Genomic DNA, 20,248 nt, shown 5'->3' on the forward strand with positions numbered 1-20,248 from the left:
AAAATCAGATAGGCAATTCTAACAGTGGCGCCCTCCAAAGGAAACTCGCCGTTCCTCTGCCATTTGCTGTATGGACGTTTGTTAAAACTTTGTTACGTACAAGAAGGGCCTGGTTCGCCTCGCACACTGATGTAAATCAGGGAACGCTCCAGTGGAGAAACTGCTGTGAGATCGCAGTCAGGATCTGAAAATCTGGAGCTTACATCCAAGACGGGCAGCAATACCGAAGGAGCTCTATTAAATCCTGGGCACTGCTCTGTCCACATGGCTGTGGTGCTTCTAGCTTAACTCCCTGCTTTCTCTGTCCCCTTGGTGTCTAGGGAACAAGACCTCTAACTCCACTTCCACTGATCAGGACACATAGAGAGGGCTGAGACAGACGTCTTCTCTGTGTGTGCCTTGCCATGGCTGCTTTTGCTGAGTAGGTCACATAGCGCTTCCCAACTGGCAGATTTAGACCAGCTCAACCCCATGTCTCCTCCGCTTTGGTTGCACTAAAAACACTGACCTGCCCTTCATACCATTTGAGCCCTTCCCCTTTGCCATTGTGACATTTATATCTATGCTCCTTTGCATTCTGTTTGTAGATGTGCAGGGGAGCCCTCCCGCAGGGCGGCAGGAACAGCTGCCATTTTGTGCTTCGGTTCTAACGTAGAATGCTAGCGCGGGCTGTGCAGCATGTGCTCGCTCTCATGCTGAGCTTACATTTGTGCTTTCTTTGCTTTCCTCAGTCTGAAATCAAAGGCATCCGGACAGACAGCATGTGCTCTGCCCTTTGTGCACTGGTGAACATAACCTTTCTGGATGGATGGGATCCCATCACTGGGCAATAACACACCCAGCCCATGCAGAGATCACACACGATACTGAACAGTGAGGCTCTGAGCTGCAGCGGAGTTTGGGCTGGTTGATGGTTGTAAAGTGGTCATGAAGGGGTTAATTGGGTTACTCACAGTATTATGGGTTGGAGCCAGGCTCCGCCCCTCCCCTGACTCCCTCCTGATGTGATGCAGATGAATACATCAGCATCTTCCCTGCAGTCCTGAGAGCAGACTGTTGCACAGAGTAGTCCCTTAACAAATTTGATGAGGAGGAAAAAACATACAAATGGCAACCTAAAGGAAAGTGGAGGAGTTTAATGCAGAAAATGAAGATAGGCAGCAATATACTGAGTGACTGGGCCACTATTTTCTCGAGATTATGGATAAGGACAACCAGACCTGGAGTTCTCCTAGCAGCACTCTTTAGCCTCCTTCACTGGCCCCTCCGCCTGAGCCTTCTCCATTCGGCACTCAGAGGGCTGCTGCTGGTAATGCACCATGAGAGGGGTTCCTTTGAGGCTGAGGGGGGAGACGGACATGGCAATGCCGAGCGAGTGAGGTCCTAAGGTAAAAACTCCGGTTTCCCAGGACATTTCCCCAGCCCCTTCTCCACACCCCAGCTGAGAGCAGAGCGTGGCGGGATGGGCAGGCTGGCTTGGTTGAAATAAAAACAATGCCCAAAGCTATGACAAAATCCAAATATTTACTGAGATTCAGGGAACGTGGGGATGGGTAACTTCTTGGAGTGTTTGTCCAGCTGACAAAGAGCCAAATTGTTTGATGCTTTGAACCCACTCAAGCCCTGGCCCTAGAGATTGTCCTGTATGTTTCAGTGAGTTTCTCCCTCATGAAAGATACTAGGCGGCAGCCATAGACGCTGGTTTCCATTTACCCGTGGAAACAGACAGCATGACCAGGGTCAGGGCAAGCGTCCACGTTGCTGCAATATGCCAGAGTGCTAATGTAACACTGACAGACCGTGGGCGTCAGCAGGTGGGATTGAACCTGGGACCTCTGGAGCTAAATGCATGAGCCAAACACCGACATAGCTAAGGCTGTAGTAGACTCATTCATCTCTAAGTGGTCTCCATGCCACTAGAGGGGACAGAGCACCACACCCAGGAGGTGTGTGGGTTACACTAACCTGGGCCAATTGTGTGGTGGCTTTTGTGGTGTGGCTCTCTTACATCAGTGATTAGATCATAGAACATCAGGGTTGGAAGGGACCTCAGGAGATCATCTAGTCCAACCCCCTGCTCAAAGCAGGACCAATCCCCAGACAGATTTTTGCCCTAGAGCCCAAAACAGCCCCCTGAGCTCACAACCCTGAGTTTAGCAGGCCAATGCTCAAATCACTGAGCTAACCCTCCCCCCATTAGAATATGGGACAATCTGTCTATTAGAGTATGGGACAGTCTCCCAAGCCAAGGACCGGAAACCCCATTGCTTGGGCCATAGAAATCTAGGCAGGCCAAAAGAGCGAGCCCACAATAACGGACAGTCCTGCACTGTCCCCTGGGAAGGGTCTGACATATATGGGGATCAATATATCTTCTCCACCTCTAATTTCCATGACTGACCAGCTGAGATCCCATAGGTCAGCCTACAGCCATCAGAGATAACCTGAGATTGTTAACAAACAGAGGCTAACACGGAACCAGCGGCCTACGGGGGAAAGGTTCTGTAAGGATCTTATTGCCAATCGCCTGAGACCATTGTTGCTAATATTTCATGTCTTAGGGCCAGATGTTCACAACAGCTTGGCACCTTCTGGGCTCCAGGGATTTGGAGGCCTTTTGAAAATCTTGCTCCTCTTCTGGGTGCTGAGGTCTTTGGAAACGTCGGGTCTAGATGGCCATGTTCCACAGGGCTGTGCACATCCAGCTGTGACACGTTTATACATTTTGTACAGGGTAAGATGAACGACTTGAGTTTCACACTAATATTAAAAAGCTTTATCAAGTCATGGAAGCTGCTCCGTTCTCTTGCCTGCACGCCACCCATCTTAGACATGTGAGCACGGGCTATGCAGTTTGGAGGAACTGGTTTTAAAATTTTTCTATACTTTGGATATTATGGAGGTCCGGAGGCAGCTGCATTCCCACCCCTGTGCCATTGATAATCCACGCCTTGCAGAGTCCAAACTCATGGCCTTTCTGTGGTTTGGCATTCTGAACAAATCTATCATAGAATCATAGAATATCAGGGTTGGAAGGGACCTCAGGAGGTATCTAGTCCAACCCCCTGCTCAAAGCAGGACCAATCCCCAACTAAATCATCCCAGCCAGGGCTTTGTCAAGCCTGACCTTAAAAACTTCTAAGGATGGAGATTCCACCACCTCCCTAGATAACCCATTCCAGTGCTTCACCACCCTCCTAGTGCAAAAGTGTTTCCTAATATCCAACCTAAACCTCCCCCACTGCAACTTGAGACCATTACTCCTTGTTCGGTCATCTCCAGTTTATCTCCATCCTCTTTGGAACCCCCTTTCAGGTAGTTGAAAGCAGCTATCAAATCCCCCCATCATTCTTCTCTTCTGCAGACTAAACAATCCCAGTTCCCTCAGCCTCTCCTCATAAGTCATGTGCTCCAGCCCCCTAATCATTTTTGTTGCCCTCTGCTGGACTCTTTCCAATTTTTCCACATCCTTCTTGTAGTGTGGGGCCCAAAACTGGACACAGTACTCCAGATGAGGCCTCACCAAGGTTGAATAGAGGAGAATGATCACGTCCCTCGATCTGCTGGCAATGCCCCTTATATAGCCCAAAATGCCATTAGCCTTCTTGGCAACAAGGGCACACTGTCGACTCATATCCAGCTTCTCATCAACTGTAACCCCTAGGTCCTTTTCTGCAGCACTGCTTCCTAGCCATTCGGTCCCTAGTCTGTAGCAGTGCATGGGATTCTTCCGTCCTAAGAGCAGGACTCTACACTCGTCCTTGCTGAACCTCATCAGATTTCTTTTGGCCCAATCCTCTAATTTGTCTAGGTCCCTCTGTATCCTATCCCTACCCTCCAGTGTATCTACCACTCCTCCCAGTTTAGTGTCATTTGCAAACTTGCTAAGGGTACATTCCACACCATCCTCCAGATCATTAATGAAGATATTGAACAAAACCAGCTCCAGGACCGACCCTTGGGGCACTCTGGTTGATACCGGCTGCCAACTAGACATGGAGCCATTATCTATGAATAATAACAAAATATAAAGTTCAGCTCAAGCCTTCTTCCCGGGTTGCATTCCTGCCTCAGGACTGCTCAGCCCACACCCTAGATCCTCTCTTCCTAGAGAGCTACTTCCACCTCCTTAGCTGGGTGGGGCAATCAGCCACCCGCCTCCGTGAGTCAGTAGAGCCTATTTAGCTTTTCCAAGTAAGGTTAACGCCTGCCTCCAGGATGCAGTGGTTCAGGCAAACACCCCTAGCCTGTGACAAAAGCAAACGTGACACAGGAATGTGTATCAGAGTTTTGAAAATGAAAGGGCATTGCTAGCATTTGCATTTACATCATGGCACCTGGCATCCCTTGACAGCTGTTCTGGACTGAAATTATGGCAGCTGCTAGTTACCAGAGTTTCCGGGTGCCGAGAAAGGACCTCTTGTGGAGATCACTGTTACCCTTTGTGAGAATCCCCCAGCTACCCACTCGTTTAGACCAGTGGCCTCCAACGCGGTGCCCATGGGCGCCATGGCGCCCGCCGGGGCATTTATGTGCCCCCGCCTAGTGCTCAGCAGGGGAAAGAAGCCACGGCCCTGCGGTTGCCGGGGACAGAGAACTCCAGGGCTGCGGGAGCCAGTGCTCTCTGTCCCCAGTAGGCGCGGGGCTGCGGCTTCTTCCGGTCCCGCGCCTGCCAGGGACAGAGAACTCCAGGACTGCGGGAGCCGGTGCTCCCAGTCCTCTCTGCCCTCCTAGTGCCCAGCAGGGGAGAGATGCCAGGGCCCCCCGCCTGCTGGGGACAGAGTACTCCAGGGTTGCAGGCTGCGCTTCTCCCTGCACTGCCCAGAACTGCTGCCCAAAAAGAAATAAATAAATAAATAAACCCCCTCCGCCTCTGCAGAATGGACCGAATGCTGCCCCGTAGCATGTGCTGACACAGGCACCTGCTTGCTCCACTGGTGCCTGCAGCCAGCCCTGTATGTGAGTATTCTTCCTGCACTGATACTGCTGTTTCCTTGTGCTTTGCAATTTATTATTTTTTTAACATTCTGCTCCAAAATGAGAGGCTCAAAGAAGAGACAACGTACGTATTATTTCGACCCAGAGTGGGAAGAATATTAAATACGATGTTTTTCGTATTATTTAATGTACAAATACAAAATAAGCCTTGAAAAAATTGTTGGCACCCGCCACACTCTTCTGAAAACATGAATGTGCTGCTGGCCACAAAAAGGTTGGGGACCACTGGTTTAGACATAGCACTGGCAGAATCTGTAAGGGAAATGCTAAAGTGTTTCATCCCAGTGGTACTAGTAGAGGCTACAAAGCAATTTCTCTAGGATTCACCCCATTAGATTTGGCTGAACATCCTAGTAGCTTTGCTGCATGGCAGGCCACTGGCCAGCTCCTGGGGATGATAGGCCTAGACCCTCAGACGCAGCATCAGAAGCATCGTTTCAAGGCCTGATAGCCCCTAGAAGCACTAGCAGAGTGTACAGGGCAAGCTCCCCGCAGAGCCTGGGAAGGTTGGAGGAGTGCAGCAGAATTTGAGAAGAGCATTTCAGTCCATGGCACTGATTCTGGGACTGAGCAAACTCAAACCTACCTGCAAAGCTTCTGGACTTCTACAGCTGCTCTCGCACGCCTGGAAATTCGTCACTAGTCAGGAACGATGCTGCTTGCTCCTCTCCCTTCCAGAGCAGCCAATAGAGCTGGCAACAAGGAGTTGAGAACTCATCAGTCATGCAATCGATTTCACGACTTCTTCTGCTGGCAGAATGTCTGTGAACACATCACCACTTTTTCAGATTGAGTCACTATTCCAACTTATCCAGCTGACCTTTTCACCAGCCTTGGCCCTCCGCAGCTTACTATTCAAAATTGGAATCCAGAATTCAAATTGTGTTGCTTAGCTGGGACTGGTTGTAAAAATGGCACCATATTGAGTTTGTTAGGAATACAGGACTGGAAGGGATCTCTTGCGTAATCGTGTCCAATCCCCTAGTACAACAAGCAACCCCATCATATAATCACAGTTATAAATTTATCAAGATCCATCTTAAAATTCCTTTGGTTGATCGCAGACTCTGTGAGTGTAATTTTTATAATCTGGTATCTGGTGTGAAAGCTCAAGAAAAGTGAATTTAAATTTGCTTTCTGAAAATACTTGAGTGTTTGCACATAAACGTGACTTTTTGTGATCACTTGTGCCAGTAAAACTCAGTTGCACAAATGTTTATGGCAAGGAAACACAAAAGGATGAATTCTTATTCATAAGCAAACAAATAGGTAGAGAAAGCTTTTGTTTTGGTTTGCTTTGCAATAATCACCCAACGCTGCTTGTGTAATTAGCACGTGTGTGTGTATGTGTGTTTGATGGGAGACACTTGTTTACCCTTCAGATGCATTGTGTTAACTCATTTCTCACCAATAAAGCTGGTTGAAAAAACTGGAGCGTTTTCTTTATGAAAAATATGAAACAAAAAAAAAATTTTGTAGGGAATTTTGAAACAAATTTTTTTTTGTTTCATTTCAGTTATCAAAAAGCAGTTTGTTTGTTTGTTTGTTTATTTAGGCAATTGGAACCTACGTGCAGCACACATTCTCATTTCATTTCTAAATTTCCCATTGAAAAATGTTGAGAATGTTTTCTCACTAAAAAAGTTCACTTGCCGTCAGTGTTTTTCATTTGACCAGTTTATTCCCTGACTGATTTTGAGGATACCAGGACCTGTGGGATGAAGTTTGCCATTTCCCAGCTTTCTAGAATTAGGTGCAGTTTTTCCCTGGGCAGCTGGCGACCACCTGCAGCTTCTTCGCTCCCTCCCCTTTGGCCCAGAATGAGAGTCCTTCTTCTTCCCTAAAGAACAAACGGTGGCACCATCTGTTAGCAGCCTCCAATATTATAATATAACCAGTGAGCAAATCATCAGAATAAATTCCCCCGCTCATCAGGCTCTGATAGGTTCTGTACTGCAGTGGGGATCCACCCACACTTTCTGGAGGAGTATGGGAGCTCCGACTCCACCAGTACCGGGCTAGATTTCACAGATTCTTCAAATAACAGTATCAGAGGGGTAGCCGTGTTAGTCTGGATCTGTACCTGAGAGCCTTCCAGCCGTGCATTACTCGTGGGGATTAACAATTGTCCGTGCTCTCTCATCCTTTCCCTAGGGGGAGAAGGGTACACAGCGGAGGGGCGGGTTTTTGTTAGTGAGTGTGTTTATTTGTAATATACGTGTTGTTATGTATTTATGTTAGAGAAGACGGGTCCAAGAAATGCACTTTGTACCATCAGGTGGACACAGAAACTTCTGCTGCCCTGTTTGAAACACCATCTCAATCTGGGATTTCCTTGGGGTTCCTGGGAGCCTAGCAGGATGCTGCAACCCTGTAATGCTGAGCAGCTGGGACGCGGTTCCTGCCCCTGGCTGAGAAGGATGCCCTCCAGCAAGCTTCTCATGGACAAGGGAAGTGGCTAATCAAACTTTGTGGCTACCTCTGGGAAGACGCCTGATTTCCTTGTGCTGTTTGGACAGTGGCAGGTGCCGGAGAAGGAGGTGAGGCAGCCAATAGTTCAGGGAGGTATAAATCAAAGAAGCATAAAACTGGAAGAGTTTTAAAAATGCTGCAGCAACGGGGCAGGCAGGCAGTCGGCAAGAGGCTGTGGAAGGGGAAGCTAATGCAGCAATATGGCTGCAATGGTGCCCAAGGGAGGAGAGACAGATTCCAGTGATAAGCTTTTTCAAATAATATTCAACTCTTTAATATACTTTCCCACAAGGGCTAGAGCACAGGCGAGGGAGGTGCAGAACTCAGCAAGGAAAGGACGGGCCACTCTTTCCTTATCTGATTAGCACACACATTTCTACAGTAACCAGCACCGTAGCACTGAGGCCAGGAGGAGAGCACAGTGGGCCAGACCCTGATCTGAGGTTCAGTGGTGTAAATCTGCAGTAGCTGCACTGAACTCATGGGAGTCACTCTGGATTTCCAACAGCGAAACAGAGAGCAGAACCTGGTCCGATATTTCCCTGCGACGGGCAGCATTTGCAGTCACTGAATCCATCTTTCGCTAATGTAACAAGCCCCAGGCCAGCGACACAGACAGAGGAGGAAGAACCATAGTTCCTGACAGAGAAGCAGAGAGCCAGCATCCAGGCAGGATGACCTTTGTGACTGGCCCTAGCTCCTCAGACACTGCTCTCCTGCCAGGGCTTTTGGGAAGAGCCTTCACAGCCATTGACACACTCCCAACCCTCATCATCCAGCTTGTTGGTGGACATTGAACTTAGATCCCCTCGCTCTGTATGGAAAATGTCTCATTTCTGCTGGGGATTCTGGAACTTGGCAGGCCCTGGGAGTGCCTCCTGGTCCTTGTGACTAGGAATCTCTCTCCATTGGTCTATCCTTTGTGGCTGGATGTAGATCTCTCAGTCCTGGTCCCACTTTTCTCATCATCTCCTTGAATTATTCCTAGCACTGCACATTGTGTTCTTGTGGGCCAGGGTCTGAAAGTGCTTTATACAAAAACATGGCAACACCTCCCTTGTCCAAAGACCTGTGAGATTTTGTGAACTGTTCACTCCAACTATTCACTCTTTGTGGTTAGTAGATTCATAGATTCAGACCTGAAGGGACTGCGATGACCATCTAGTCTGACCTCTTGTACAACACAGGCCAATGGTCCCTGCACTGGAGGGATCTCTTCTCCTCTATTCTACGAGTGATGCTAGAAAGCCCAAGAAGTTGTGATTAAAGTAGAGCAGGTCTTTTGGAAACAGGAGTTCAATCTTGCTGCAGAGCAATGACGATTTCACCATTTCCCTTGGTAGGTTGGTCTAACGGTCAACTACCATCTTTTATTGCTAAACTTTTTGTTTCCCCCAACTTCAATTTCCAGCCATAGGATGTTGAGTCAACTTAGTCACATGGCATTGTTTCTGCTTCCCGATTGAATGATTGAAACATTTTAGAATAACAATTCACAAATAACGAATAGCTAAAATTCTTCTTCATGCACATCCCCTCACTCACATGTGAAAATGGGCATTTGGATGACAAACGGTCAGTCCCAAACATTAGTGTGAACAAAATATTCAGGAATAGAAAATAAAAAATGACCACAGACAGGCTTAAACTAAGCAGCCATTTGGAACTGACATGAAAGGTCAAGGTGACTATTTGCTCAGGATTTAACCAGCTCTCGGTCTAGCTTTGAAATGCAGGCTGGGAAAATGTTCCAGGATGCCCACTTTGATGGGCTTTCTCTTCCACCGTTTCTGAGGCCTGATGGGAAATGAGGAGGAGGAGCCCAGCTGCTTGATGGACAAGATCTCTTCCCTAGTTCTTGACATGCTGTGCTTGGAGAGCCAGGAATAAGGCTGCCCTGTGGAATGCAGTGAGGTCACTGAATCTCTGCAGTGCTGCTTGTTGATCATGACAACTCCTCCTTTATTTTGGCACCAGTTCAACTCGGGTTTGGATTGTCACATATTCTTCTGTGGTTTTGGTTTTAGTTCATTTGTATGTTCAATGCTCGGCAGTAAATTTGTTTCTCCGGCTTTTCCCATGGTAGATTATAAAATCATACACAATCAGCGCATCCAAAAGATGCTGATATATAAAACTAGAATCCCATTCCACAAACACTAAAAAGAGAAAAAATTCAATATCCAGCGCTTCCAAATAACTTCAGAAGCAATTCTCTATTTATCGCCCTGTTTATTTATTATATTGTGTCAATAAACCCTTATCATTTTCATTTGCTAACAAATCCATCTCTGGAGTGATGTTCTGCTGCTCTCGCTGGTACCCTGGAGACCTCCAAACTATTGCTCATCATGCTACCAGAGTCAGCCCTTAGCAGCCCAGGTCCTGCAACCCAGATCATTTCACCTCCAGAGACAGCTAATGAGAGGCATTGGATTGACATGCATGGTACAGAACAGACACTGCACACATGCGGGCAGTGAAAGCTTCTCCCAAATTTTCTAGCATCGAGACCCTCCCCTCTCTGGTGACTGCTTGGTAGCCTGTGCAAAGTGAGATGGTGGGTATCAGGTCACGTGTCTGCATCATAAAATAAAATGCTTAATCCCTTTCTGAAGACTCTCAGCAGAAAACTCAAAAAATGAATGAGTCCTGGCATGTGAGGTGCCTTCTCAGCCCTATAAAGATCATCCTCATGACACTAACGAAAGCATGACTATGCTAATGCGATGGTGCAATGTTAGTATGGGAGGTACTAGGATAACACCATTTTAAACCTCTAAGCATGCCCATGGGGGCTAGCTATTTCTAGAAGCTTGCACAGACTCAGCCTGATCAGAGAACTGGTACTGCTGGGCTTTCTCGCCTTTTGCTGTGACAGTATTAGGGCTTGTGATGAGACGAAAGCAGTTCTGAGCCCATGCAGTAGAGGGCAGCTTGTTCCCCGCTCAGAACAATGTGGACCTGTAGCGGGCTGCAACTCACTGGCACGGCGCCTCCTGCTGGTGGTCCAGGGAATTAGCTCGCCAGCCTCTGGAGCGCCTTCTGCAAGCCAGTGTCTCGCCTTGCTGCTGGCCCTGGTGTCCCTCCCAGACCCCGGTGCCCCTTCTCTCGGGGTTCTGCCCCTGCAGTACCCTGCAGTCTCTCTCTCTGGGTCTCCCCTCCCTGGGGAACCCCCAACCCCCTATCTCCACCTCGCCTCAGTCTTGGGCTACTGCCAGTCACCATCTAGCCCCCACTCACTGGGGAGCACTGCAGTGTAAATGCCACTCATCATTGGCAAGGAGGGTTTGGACCTGCTGCCTCTCCCTACCCTTGGGCTGCGCCTCTGCAACCCCAGTACCCTTCTTGGTCTTTAACAAGGCCTGCAGCCTGGGGGTTTTCCAGGCCAGAGCTCCCCAGCTCCTCTGGTCTTTCCCCAGCCCTGCTCCAGCCTTAGTACCCTGCTCAGCTCCCAGCAGAGCTCTTGGCTTCTGGTCCCAGCCCTCTTATAAGGGCCAGCTGGGCCTGATGGGGGCATGGCCCCAGCTGAGGCCACTTCCCCAATCAGTCTAGGTTTTTCTCCCAGCCCCAGCCCTCTCCAAGGCTGCTTTTACCCCCGCCAGGCAGGAGCAGGGTGGCCACCCTGCTACAGTACCCCATCCATCTGCAGACACTTCAAGCTGCGTCCTGAGGCAATCCACTAAGACTTCCCCCGCGGAAAGGTGGTGCTCAGAGCTGATGTGAAGAGATGCTGCTGGCAGCCATTTGCAGTTCACAACACAACCAGTTTTACTAGTCCTATACAACTGTAACCCTTCTGTCGGGCCAAAACGATAGCAGCAAGGGCCGGGTTCAATACCTAGGGGTCCCTTCCCTACAACATAATGCAAAACCAGCTCGAGCCCCCACCCAGTGACCTGGGAAAATCTTACACACACCCCTGGGCGCCTCGAAGAGGCAATACTTCCCCTCTCGCAAGCACAGAGTCTTGGTGTAGCAGAAAAGGTTTAATTACATGACAAACAACAAGCATTAAATTGGGAAAATACCTCAGCTAGAGTTCATAGGTCAAACCGTGAGCAAAGACCCACCCCAGCAAATTGGGCTGTGTCCTTCTCTCGGGGCCCTTGAGTCCAGCAACCCCCAAATCACCCACAGTCCCAAAAGTCCCACAATCCAAAAGTCTCTGTCCCGGGTCAGTGCAGCCCCAGAGTTGAAGAGTCTCTCTGCAGAGGTCCCCTCCCCAGCCTGGGTAGAAAGGGGCACCTTATATGGTTTCGGGGCCAACTGCCCTGCCTCTTCGTGGGGTGCTGCTTCGTGGTCCCCGCATACAGCTCAGCTTGCTCTGTGGGCTGCTCCGCTCTGCCAGCTGCTCTGGTCCACCAGCCGTCCTGTGAGCCACTCCAGCCATCCTCGCGAGCTGCTTGGCTCCACTCACCCAGTGGCTGCACAAATTGCTCCACTCCACTCTGCCAGCTGCTCTGCTCCACGGTATTGCTTCAGGCTCCCCCACTCATTAGCACAGTACTCAGTGCTCTCAGCTCAGCAAGTCCAGCTCTTCAGTGATTTCAGCTCTTAATGATTCCAGCTCATAGTGGGGGAGCCCCAGTGCCAGTGAGTTCAGCTCAGTAACCTGTATCTAGATTCTTAAGGGAATCAAACATTAACTCTGACATTCCACAGTGGAGAGAGGCACAGGTGGAACTGGTGCTTCTGGCTCACACAAGGAGCCTGCACCACCAAGTACAGACATCTGTCCCCAGCCTCTCTCTTTTCAATGGGTTTTGGAACCCATGTCCCCCATCTAGCAAGCGCTATCCAGCTGACAATGAAACCTTCTATCATAAGACAGTTTTGTAGTTCCTCATTTACTTAATCGGGGTGACAACATTTTATTGCTCCTGCCCCAATAACAACGAAATTGGGGCTCCCACAGCTGTGAAAATAACCATCCCAGGCTGCTGTGAGGTATGCTAAGTGGGGTCGGAGTGCCAATGCCAATAATTGAAATGCTAATGCGAATACTCGAAACTTCTTTCTGCACTCCCCATAATTTACCACCAGATGTCAGGGTAGAGCTCATCCTGACTCTGCTTACACAACTGTATTGCTGAGCACCATCTACTGGCACCTGATCCATTATTTGCATCTATCCAGACCCCTAATGGTCAGAACACCTGTGCAATAGGTTGAATCCCAGGTTCCATGGCTCCTGGAGAGGAAAGGGGCCAGTTTCCAAGGCCGTGGAAGCTCCCTGAGTTGTGACTCAGTTTCCCCAGAGGCTGCCTTTGGCTGGATTGGGCCTGAATGATCTTCCCCACCCCACAGCTTCGGACACTGAAACACAGCTCCTAGGGGATCCATGTCGGGTTTTACAAAGGATGCTGGGAGAAGAGTGTTAGTTCTGTGTAGCCATCCAGCCAGGCAGGATGAATCCAATAAAACTGCTCCTCTTCTCCCCCAGCACTGAGTCTCCAGGCAGCAATTCCGGGTGGGTACTCCAGGGCCTGTACATACAGCAATTACAGCCCAGAAACACTCACATCTGCATCCTCCGGGAATGAAATGTGGCAACTCAGCAGCTGAATCAGCTATAAAGTCCTTCCCAATGAGCTATCAAAAGGGAGTGGCTTTTTTTTCTTCTCTCTGTCTCTCTCTTTCTTTTTTTAATAAAACTGTGTTTATGATGGTGGATAAAACATTTTCTTCATCCTTAATAAAACACCCTTTATTACCAATCAAAAATGAATGGTGACAGGAGAAGCTATATATCAAAGCACAGCTTGGACATTGGGAATTTTAAAAAAGCAGTGCTGATGCTGGCTGGTGCTGATGGGGGAATACACTTTATATTGGAACATATTTTAAAATAGCTGGACTTAACCCTACGTGTGTGTTTTAAACTCTTCCAAGGTGATCCAAGCTGTTTGATTGACATTAGAGCAAAGAAAGTGACCATCTGAAGAAGAAAAGTGATGGCAGAGGCATGATCAGAGGAGGTCATCTTCAGAGAAGCCTTATCTGAGGGATTGAGAGAGGGGTTCATGGTTATATCAGGGCAAGGAGTTGGGTTTGTTCCAAGTTTTCCTTGTCTTTGGAAAATTAGCACAAAATGTGGTCCAAGAATCCTGCAATAGGAATGAGGTGACTAACTCCCTGTAAATCCCACTCATCCTCTGCATCTTTGGGTACCTAAATACCTTGGCCTTCAATGAACAAGCCATGAGCTGAAATTAGTTGGCGTGAGCTATTCGTGTTTATGAATAACAAATCTAGCAGAAGAAATCAAGTCTGACTATGTTCCTTGGGAAATATTTCTGCCACGAATAATCGGACCAGCTCTCATTCTAAAAGTAACTGCCAGTTGGTTATCGCCTGAGCCCAGAATGTCCATCCAAAGCCAGATGGGAGCAGTAGCATCCAGAGGGCCTTGACTCCAGAACTGATGGGAGGGCATACAGCAGGTGTCAGGATCAGGGCCTTTGCACAGAACCTTTGTCTGAAATGGCTCCTGGCTCATTCATTCTCCTGATCACTCACAAATCATCTTCACTTCCTTCAGGTCAATAATCTTTCTAAGCGTGATTGCTCTTCAGGGAGCACTAGCTGACAAAGTTCATCTCTCCTCACCAGTTCGGGCACGTCATGCATATTCCTTAATTTCCCCGGGAAAATGATGCGATCCGGGTGAGATCCTGGTGGACTGTGTTCAGCTCGGAGGAGCCAGAAGATTAACCCAATTCCCCTCTAATGACTAACGGCTAGTAATTAAACCCCAAGCTGCGCTCTGAGTCTGGGATCATATTGCAGCCATGGGCCCACGTGTGTAAACTGGCGGCTTCTCTGTTTATCTCTTTGATGTGCTTTTGCTGCAGCAGGAAAGCCTGTGCGCAAGGCAGAGGCCACCCACACGCTCATCCATTACCGCACGGCCCTTATCAATAATTCACCAGCCTCTCTGTCTCTGCTCCAGTCAAAGGTGTAGCAGAGGCTGTTTGTAACGCGACGGTGCCCAAGTCAATAAGCACCTGCGGTTATGTATTCTTCTTCTTGCAAGGATGTACAAGCCTGTAACTACAGAAGTGAAACCTCAGAAAGAGACAAAGCCCAAACTCGGCTGAAAAATGAACTTCCAGCAAAGCAGTACTGCCCGTGGGCCGGGGCTGAGCTGTTTGCGTGTGGAGTCTGCCCTGAGCAGCGTGTTCGGGCTGTAGCTCTCGGAGCTCACCAGGCAGGACGTGCCAGCATTCAGAGTTCAGGTCTGCCAGGGCGCCTGCATTGCCATGTGGCCTTTAGTGACCTGATCACAGGCCATGTCTCAAACAATACTTTTTTTTCCCTTGCAGCCGCAGATATGCATGTCCAGGAGCACCGGAAGCACCCTAAAAGTGTGTGGGGGGGGACACACCGGTGCACAGACCTTGGTCCCGCCCTCTGATTCCCCACCCTTGCTTTGCCCCATCCCTGAGGCCCCGTTCTTGCTCCATTTCTTCCCACAAGGCCCCACCCCTGCCACACCTTTCCCCTGAGGTCCTGTCCACACTCACTCCTCTCCGCCCCCTCCCATCGCTCATCCTTAAGGCAGATAAAAAATGATGGGACCCATGGCCCTGTGCCCCCCGCAACGCCCTCCCCCATTCCAGGGCCCCTGTACACATCTTGTAGCATCTTGTAATACTTTTTCCATTCCTGATCATTCAGTGGGCTTCTCTGTCTCTGTCGACTTAAGACTTGTCAGATGAGATGTTTGCTTACCTCTGCAGTAGGCGTTTTGATAATATAGGTCCTGAGGCTACAAGCACACGTGCCAGTGAGTAACTCTGCATGTGCAAGTGGTCTCCTTGAACTCACTGAGGCTACTCACAAGCACAAAGTTCATCGATTCCAGAAGGAGCCACTGTGATCATCTAGTCTGACCTCCTGTATAGAACAGGCCAGAGACCTGCCCCGCGATAATTTCCAGAGCCGAGCTTTTAGAAAAACAAACTATGCCAGGGTGTGTCTGCAGGTTCAGGGCCTTGGTGGGTAGTCAGGAACCACACATTTTCAGCCTGTCCAAGGTGCCAGCCAGGGAATGAGGTGTGGGAGCTAAGATGTTTTATTGGACAACTTCTGTTGGTGAGAGAGCTCGAAAGCTGGTCTCTCTCACCAACAGAAGTGGGTCCAGTAAAAGACATGACCTCCTCCACCTTGACTCTCTACTATCCTGGGACCGACATGGCTACACCACCACTGCCTACATTCAGTGGATGAGTCAGTTTGCTACAAAGCAAGACGGCCTATATACACCAGCAATTTGTTCCTTTTCCTCTCTGCTTAGCACATTATCTACAGGCAGATCGTTGTGTGAGCCTGTCCTGGGCTTGGCTGGCTAGACATACCCTAGTACTCTGTCCTACAAGAGGCTATATTTATATCTAAGACTATAGGAAAAGATATAATATTAGACAGTGGGCTTTTGTCACGGCTCCACACCTAGCCTCTGGGGTGCACGGGATTGGCCCCCCCAGCCCCAGCTCCATTCAGAGTCCTCTTCACAGATTTTGCAGGGGAAGCAGAGCGTCGCCAGAATTACACTGGGAGAAACAAGCTAGTAGAAATAGTCACAAGAGTGTGACCTTACCTGGATGTGCAGGTGCTTCTGCAAGGCTCCACAATCTGCAATAAGGCAGCGGGATTTAGAAGAGCCATTAGATCACTGCGGTGTCCCTCGGTTTTAGATAGTGGATACACATTGAAAATTATTTAAAACCTTCTGCAGTTGATTTCAATGGGAGTTAAACGCCTAAATGCCTTTGAAGATCTGGTCCTCTGGCCCCAATCCTACGAACTCCAGCGCAGGTGCTGAACGTGGCTTTGGTGGGAATCCTCCCCTGTGTCAAGCTAAGCCTGTGTTTAAGGGTCTGCCCTGTCGGGGACACCGCCATGCATGGACAGCAGTGAAACGCCTCACGCAAGTCAGAGCTGAGAGGTCAGACCCGGGATGTAGTGCAAGCTTTGCCTCTTTAATAAGAGCAGTTAAATAATGTCGTTAAGAGCACAGTAGTGAGGGAAGATAACGATAATTAAGTCCTACTGTTGTGATCCATCTGACAGGCAAAGAATAAGCGATCAGGAGAATTTTTTAATAAAAATACAATTCCTTCAGGATTTGGACTTGCTACTTAAAACAGATACTGTTGGCACAAAATTAAGTTAAGGTCTTTCATTAAGCACCACACGTAGGAATTGCAAGCAGAGCTCAGTTAGCTGAAGGAAGGAGCCCTGTTCTGTGAATGCCACAGAGACAACTGGAACCTACTGAGAAATAGTAATACAAGATCACACTCCATAAAGACAACAGAATGCATCAGGAATGCCCTACATGGCTCCTATCACCACCTACATACCAAGTGTCGGGAAAACAAACCTTGCATTTCAATTCTTTGATCAAACGAGCATGACTCTCTTTGTTAAGTGAAGAATATTTGCAGGTAAAAATATAATTAAGTCTTGCAAACAGCAGGATCCATTTGAGCATGAGAGGAAGAAAAAAATAAGAGGAATTTTTAATAACAATACAAATCTAACTTGACTGAATGAGCAGGCAGCGCGATTCCATCCATTAGTAAACACTCCTGCAAATGGACAGGTGTTAAATTAGCCACTGGAGGCTTCCAGGAGGCTCCTTGATTGCATCAGAAACATGGCAAGAATTACAAGTTAAAAAAGGAATTTTAAAAATAGAACAGCTCCAGGGTCAAATTTCGTGCCTGGGTGTAAGCCAGTGATTAATTGATCTCACTGAATACAAGGTGACTCTCTTCTGTACTCCATTGTGGGAGTCAGATGTATGAGAAATGTCACACAGATGAACTTCATTTAATCCAGGCAGTACCCACACTTATCCTACTGGCTCTCTGGTCAGAAGCATGGGACCCAGCAGGTTTGCCACAAGAACTTAGGAGGGCTAAACAGAAATGCAGGGATTCACACCTGGAGGCTGAGGGGCACTTTTGAATGCCCCCCTCAGCACACGTGCAGGGAAGGTGAGTTATAGCGTCCCACCTAAAATTTGTATGTAAAGTTGCTGCCACACAATCTCTCTGCCCCATCCATTCTCCTGCCATTTGGATCACAGGCAGGGAAGGTGATATCTTTTATTGACCAACTTCTGTTGGTGAAAAGGGCAAGGTTTCAAGCTTCTTCCTCCAGACTGGGGAAGGTAGCCAGAGGCTCATTTGAATCCATCAGAGTGAATTTGGATTTCAGGCAGTTCTGAACCACTTGTGGTTGGCTGCTGAGCTTGTTACATCAGAGGGCAACTCAGCCAAACATCCAAGAGATGACATCCACTCATTTGCATCTCACACTTCCAATAGTTTCAGTACTGGACTCAGTGGTTTGGGGCTCCCCTTTAATGTGACACCGGTTGCATTTCAGGGCAAGAGCCTTGGGGTTATCAGACTCTGCATCCATTATAAATCCACCTGGCTGTTTAAGCCCAAGCAAACTGTGGTGAAACGAGATGCAGCCTAAACAAATACGAGGATGAAAGACAAAGCTGCATTTTTTTCCCATTCCTTTCTAATTAGAATCCCTGCTGTGTGTGTTTTCTTTTTTGATATTCAGAAGCATGAGCATCTCCAGGAGAGGGAGTAAGGTCCTTTCTCTTTACTGTCTGGATTTCTGGCTTCTACAAATGAAAGCCCAGCGTGTCTGACTTGTGCGTCAGCCAAGAGCTTCTGCGTCTTAGGGGCATCCAAAACCCTATCAAAGGTAACTCCTGCTGTTCCATCCGTTCCTTCTTATACCCAGCTTCTTCTGCCTGCTCCATGAATTACCGTAGCCAGCCAGGGATCACTTTGGAGGGGATGGATTCCACCATCTGTTGCAGAAAGAAACAGCTATGGGTGCTTTTTGTTTCAGCTTGTTTTGCACAATTCCAAGCAAGCAGCAGGAGGGTTGTTCCATGTCCCCTCCCTCCCCCACAGGGGAGCTGCCCTTTAGGATTGTACATAAGCTGTAGACACCCAGATGGACTTGGCATGGGAGAGCGATGGCTTGGATTGGGCAAGCAGCGCTGTTTCATAGGCATAAATGGCACATAGGATTTATTACCACTGACGCAGGGCACATAATTGTGTAAATATCCAGCTCTCGATGAGAGAGCAGGAAAACGCCACAGGGCTGGGGTCACTGATCTGGAGAAAGACAAGAGCCATAGAGATTCCAGGGTTTTCATCCTGGGGGTGCAGGCTCTGGGTCTGGTCTCCCCAGCTGCTGCCCACAACTCCAGCATTCAGCCTGGCGGCTCTAGTTACAGCTAAATCCTGCTTGTGGTCCCTGACCCCCCAAGTCGGGATTGACAGGACTCTTCCAGCCTCGCACCTTGTGCCACGTGTGAAACACCACTGTCCTAAAGGAGGACATTCCCCAGACACTCTTCCCTGCTGGTGGCTCTCCAGGCTACCAGGCAGGGGGCAGGCTGCCCCTCCTTCCCCCGCTGCCTCCCCAGCAGCAGCTGCTTTCTGCTCTCTCCTCCAGAAGCGGCTTTTGCTGTAATTTTTGTCCCTTTAGTTGTTGGGTTTTCCCTTATGACCATGGCCCCACCACTCAGTCTGATGTGGATCAGAGTGAGACCTGCCCCATCACGCCAGGGCTGTCTGACCCCACCACCAGGTGCCAGAGCAGGGGACCTGCTCTGCCCCTGGGGCTGGTGGACTCTACCCTCCATTCTTCTGGCCTTCCCTCACCTGCTGAGTGAGGGACTCACTGGCTGTTCAGGTTCTTAACTGCTCCTTGCAGACCACTCCTAAAGCTCTATGCTGTCCACTCATGAGGTCAGCTCAGCAAAGGGAGCCTGCTGTCATGGGATCCCCAACTTTATCGCAGGGCTCAGATCCCACCCTGGTGTGAGCACGTGGAACTCCATTGACATCACTGTAATAGCAGCTGCCTATAAAAGGGCAACATTTGCTCTCCAGCCCCCGTGCAGGGGGATCCAGGCCTTTCAGTTGCCCCCGGAGCAGATCGTGTTGTTCGGAAGGCACCGGGGCAGCAAATTCTTGGCTTGTGCTGTGCAAGAGGCATAACGACAGCACCTACAAAGCACTGATGCTCCCTGGAGAGGAGATTAATGAAATGCCAGGCCCAGCTCACGTGCTGGATCATCAGCGGCGAACATACCGTGCTCTGGCAAGCTGCGTGTGATGCTGCATTGCAGGCGGGTGGGGACAAGGACAATGATTCGTCAGTGCCTGAGGAGTGCAGCTAAGCATGTGCCTAGGGTGGCAGCTGGACGCCAAATGTGGAAGCATCAATCCAAGAGTTCGGAGAAAGGTCCATCGCTAGTTACAGTGTGGAGGTAAGAGGATAAAGCTTAACAGGATCCTACTGCGGGCTGGAAGATGGTGACGTCGACCCCTGGTGTGCAGGGCTGATGGTTGCTCACGTGCTCCAGGGAGTGGCTGGAGGTGCTGTCTCCTTGGCAGGTCAGTTATACCACAGGCCCCAGAGCCTCCCGGGGCTGAGGCACGCGTAAGGGGCGGTGAGTCTCTGTCCATGTAACATGGGCTGCGGGGAGTGGAAGCAGATTTGAGGCCCGTCAGCTTAGACTCCCTTAGCATCACTTAGACTGTCCTCAAAGTTGGCTCGTTGTGCGTCTCAGGCAGGTCACCCCCTGCAACCAGAGCAGAGCTGCTTTGCCCTGGGGGGTGATGCTGATTGTTTATTATTTGTATCTATGTAGCACTGGGAGCCCGAACCGTGGCCCAGGTCCCCACAGTGCTAGGCCCTGAGCAATCTGCTGCTGCTA

At 49.2% G+C, this 20,248-nt stretch overlaps 1 long non-coding RNA gene across 1 annotated transcript in view; it reads right to left on the reverse strand.

Annotated features, from left to right (window-relative positions):
• LOC120386420 overlaps window positions 1-20,248 on the reverse strand; it is a 36,069-nt gene that overhangs the window by 2,521 nt on the left and 13,300 nt on the right. Inside the window, exon 2 of the long non-coding RNA XR_005589716.1 lies at window positions 5,585-5,760. This is a non-coding gene — a long non-coding RNA (uncharacterized LOC120386420). The remainder of the gene's footprint in view (window positions 1-5,584; window positions 5,761-20,248) is intronic.

This window comes from Mauremys reevesii, linkage group 18 (assembly GCF_016161935.1).
Source record: "Mauremys reevesii isolate NIE-2019 linkage group 18, ASM1616193v1, whole genome shotgun sequence".
NCBI classification, from domain to species: Eukaryota; Metazoa; Chordata; order Testudines; family Geoemydidae; genus Mauremys; species Mauremys reevesii.